Genomic DNA, 5,000 nt, shown 5'->3' with positions numbered 1-5,000 from the left:
TTTACTGTGTGATAAAGTTGATATCTAGTACGGTGATGGAGGCAGTGCTTATGAAGGAGACTTAAGGTAATGTTGGTTGGTAATTGATCGATTTTAAGGAATAGTTTATGGACAGGATTAAATTTGTTCAGTTTTAGGATTTTTCAATTATATAATTAAATTTCTAAGATTACAAGATTTTACTCATTATTTATATTTATTTGTTTATTTATCTGTTTATTCATTTGTTTATTTATTCATTTAATAATGTTTATCGTTTTTGACATCTTATAATATTTTCTTGAGATGGATGAAGACTTTTTTCTTCAATAGTCTTAAGTTGGTCTGTCTTCACCCTTCCCATCCTCTCCCTTCTCACCCCCTCTCTCCCCCTCCCATCTCTACCTACCCCTCTCTCCCCCTCCCATCTACACCATCTACCTACCCCTCTCTCCCCCCATCATCTACCTACCCCTCTCTCCCCCATCATCTACCTACCCCTCTCTCTCCTCCCATCATCTACCCACCCTATCATCTACCTCTCTCTCTCTCTCCCATCATCTACCTACCCTCCCTCTCCCTCCCACCATCTACCTACCCCTCTCTCTCCCTCCCATCATCTACCTACCCCTCTCTCCCCCCCCATCATCTACCTATCCCTCTCTCTCCCCTCTCTCCCCATCTCTGCCATAACACCTGTATAGAACACTGCAAGAAAGAGGTAAACGAACATTGACACAAGTATAAATTCTAATGTATTCTTTAAATGCAGTGTGTGACAAATCTTCTTTGTTCCAGGCGAGTCTTACCAACTATCACATAAATCTTTATTGCCTCGTTCAGGATTACACTTCAAAAATAAAATCCAGTTTGGGAGTCATTTGGTAAAATCCTTTAGAGCGGCCTTAGCCATCTCGCGCTGGCCAGAACTGCGGATGGATCACTGTCAGCAGGACCCAGAGCCTGTCAGCAGGACCCAGAGCCTGTCAGCAGGACCCAGGGAGTGTAGCGTTAGCAGTTTTACTACTACTAGTCTCCTTATTGGCACTGTAAAAGGAGATAAGATGACTCGAGGCTTAGGCAAAGTACTGACGAGGGATGAGACGGAGGATACAGCCTTTACTGTACTCTCTGTCTTTACTGACGGTAAGGGAGGTTGGGTTATTCTGTCGAGCTGCTTAATTCATGTACTCTGTCTCTTCAACTGTTTAGAATTTATACAGCAATATGTCCCGATTGTTATTTGTCATGGAAAGCTGACCTTACCCCCCCCCAGATAGTTAAGGATCCATTAATTTCTTAAAACAACAGTTCCTAGAATAAGACTTTCCACCAAAATCGTTTTCATGGTCGCCCCTCAGTTTGACTACATTCATCAGGGTGCTGTAGAGCCACAGGACTTACCACCGCCACAAACAAGGTAATAACAGATAATAATTGGACGGAACAACACACTGTAGATGAACCTTAACCAAAACACTGTACTAGAGCAACATGGTAAACTCACTTAACACATAGGGAAAACAGTAAACACAATAAAAAGAGTAAACAAGAAAAACTCAGAGAAACACAGAACAAACAAGATGACGAATATACAAACAGACATTAAAAGGAATTACTTATATCTACCTTAACACACATTATTACTGACCTAAATTGACCTGTTGTTTATAAGTTGTATACCAATAAAGTTCACCAATCATAATAGGCAAGAAAACAAAACAAACAAACAAACACCACACACTTAACCCTAAAAATGTTTGTTTGTTTGTCCTAATTGACCCAAAGCTATGAAATATGAGTAAGTTGAATTATTTACTGACATAACTAATTCAAAGGTGTTAAATGGCAGGGAATATAAACACCTGTCTGTATTGACCTTTATAATTAATTTATTCACCTTGATAATACCAGGTAAATGATCCGAGCACCTGTCATACTACCATACCTGTCATACCACTATACCTGTTATACCATCACACCTGTCATACCAGAGAGAGAGAGAGAGAGAGAGAGAGAGAGAGAGAGATAAGGGCGAGGGAGGAGACTTTACATTGTTTCTCCCCAGTGTTAAGTATCACAGTGGGAGGAACTCGTTAAAATGTGAAGTATTGTGTTATTGATTTCTGATAAAAAATTTTCCCCCCTCCGGCCTCAACCACACTGACACGATACACCGCCGGGGGGAGACTCAGAAGACGTGTTTGTGGTAGTAATTTTCTTTTACTACATGAATTATTATAGATCCACATCGGGTACTCTCTCTCTCTCTCTCTCTCTCTCTCTCTCTCTCTCTCTCTCTCTCTCAATTTGAACAGGAAAAAGGGAACGTAAAAGAAAGAAGAGTGAAGTAGAAGAAAGAATAAATAATGAGACAAAGTGAAAGTTAAAATGGAAAACTAATGACACAAGAGAGAGAGAGAGAGAGAGAGAGAGAGAGAGAGAGAGAGAGAGAGAGATAAAACAACATATACAAATCACAAACACGTGTGTAACTCAGATAGAGAGCAAGAGAATGACACAAGGACATATACAGTATTCACTTCAGTTCATAGTCCCTTAATATCAGATGGAGATTTGCGACCTTACACCAATTAACTCCATGAATCACCATCCTGTTTTAGCCACAATATATACAGTGGCCCGACGCTAACAATTTAGGAGGACTGCAGAGGAAGACAGAGCTATGCCAACACATCCGGGCCCGCAGTAACCCCCAACAGCAGGATTTTCACTAAGGTTCATAGTCCAGCTGTCAACTCACGCGTGGGTGGTTCTTATCAGCTGGGCTGCTAGCACTGTAATAGCCCGGATTTGCGTCATTTTAGTGGTCGTGACACAACAGTACTTCTGTATAATGAGGGAGGCGTACTGATTTACGTCCATGACTGTGGGTGGTGGCAGTATTGGTGTGGGTGTGATGGGTGGATGTGGTGTTGGTGATTGCTGTGTACACAGTGCGCGCACACACACACACACACACACACACACACACACACACACCACCTTGTATAGCCTCTGTCAACAGTACCACACACAGCAAGTCTCAAGAGCCTCTGTACACACACACACACACACACACACACACACACACGCCACCCCTGTATAGCCCTCTGTCAACAGTAGCAAGTCTTCAAGGAGCCCTCTCACAGCAAGTCTTCAAGAGTCTTCAAGAGCTCCTGCTGTATTACACACACACACACACACACACACACACACACACACCACCTTGTATAGCCCTGTCAACAGTACCACACAGCAAGTCTCAAGAGCCCTGCACACACACACACACACACACACACACACACACACCACATAGCCCTCTGTCAACAGTACCACACACAGCAAGTCTTGCCCCTGCTGTATTACACACACACACACACACACACACACACCATAGCCTCTGTCAACAGTACCACACAGCAAGTCTTCAAGAGCCTCTGCTGCCACACACACACACACACACACACACACACACACACACCCTTGTATAGCCTCTGTCAACAGTACCACAGCAAGCCCTCAAGAGCCCCTGCCACACACACACACACACACACACACACACACCCCCTTGTATAGCCTCCTCTGTCAACAGTACCCACACAGCAAGTCTTCAAGAGCCTCTCTCACACACACACACACACACACACCACCTTTGTATAGCCCTGGTCAACAGCACCACACAGCAAGTCTTCAAGAGCCTCACACACACACACACACACACACACACACACACACACTCACCTGTATAGCCCTCTGTCAACAGTACCACGCCAGCAAGTCTTCAAGAGCCCTGCCACATTACACACACACACACACACACACACACACACACACACACACACCCTTGTATAGCCTCTGTCAACAGTACCACACAGCAAGTCTTCAAGAGCCTCTGCTGTATTACACACACACACACACACACACACCACCTTGTATAGCCTCTGTCAACAGTACCACACAGCAAGTCTTCAAGAGCCTGTTAAACACATGACATATGACACACACACACACCCTTGTATAGCCTCTGTCAACAGTACCACACAGCAAGTCTTCAAGAGCCTCTCGCTGTATTCATGAAAATTTGAGAAGGTAATAACAGTGTGCTGAGCCTCGGAGCGTCACATTACTGGAACCTGGCCAGGGGTTCTGTTTACATTGTGTGCCTCCTGCTGCATCTTCTTCTAAAACCCCGCTTGCAATATTGATTTTATATGTGTGTGTGTGTGTGTGTGTGTGTGTGTGTGTGTGTGTGTGTGTGTGTGTGTGTGTGTGTGTGTGTGTGTGTGTGTGTGTGTGTGTGTGTGTGTGTGTGTGTGTGTGTGTTTTGAGGAGGTAAAGATAAAATACTGGTATAAGTGAACACGTAAAGGTTCAGTAATGATGTGCAGTAAATATTCACCAATCTTCTTATGTTTCAAGAATTATTACGCTATAGAGATAACTGCAGTGCATTCCATACATCATTTGTCATTTTAAGCTGATCTGTATAAAGCAGGATTATGTACATAAGCTTAACAAAAATAACTTTAAGCCTTAATTGTACGAGTGTGTTTAGGCGTCTGTGTGGATGAATGACAGTTTTCCTCTATTAAAATATCCAATAAACCTAAAGTTGTTCACCATTAAAGGAGAATTTTATGTAAATTCAGAATCTTATTTCAAAAGTGATGTGAAATATTTAATTTTTTGCTTTACTTTTTTTTTTAATCTTACTGGATATTCATTACACATGAAGCACCTTTCACTATTTTCTCTCCCATAAAAACTAACTTCCTTTCTAAATCTTGTTTAGGATAATTGTCGAAAACAAGTTGAACCTAACCTAACATAGGATGAGTGTCAGTAATGGTGGTGTGTGGGACCTCTGCACCAGACGTTTATTGCTTCTTCACCAGGACAGTCGTCAATTACTTTAATACTCCGGCACCGTGTGAGGCGACTGTATTGCTCAACTGAGGAAACGAACAAAAAATCTAAAACAAAAAAATATATAAATTGCTTTAATAAGATGGAGGCAA

The sequence above is a fragment of the Homarus americanus genome, unplaced genomic scaffold, assembly GCF_018991925.1.
Source record: "Homarus americanus isolate GMGI-L3 unplaced genomic scaffold, GMGI_Hamer_2.0 scaffold34225, whole genome shotgun sequence".
NCBI classification, from domain to species: Eukaryota; Metazoa; Arthropoda; class Malacostraca; order Decapoda; family Nephropidae; genus Homarus; species Homarus americanus.
Note: the sequence above shows the minus strand (reverse complement) of the source record.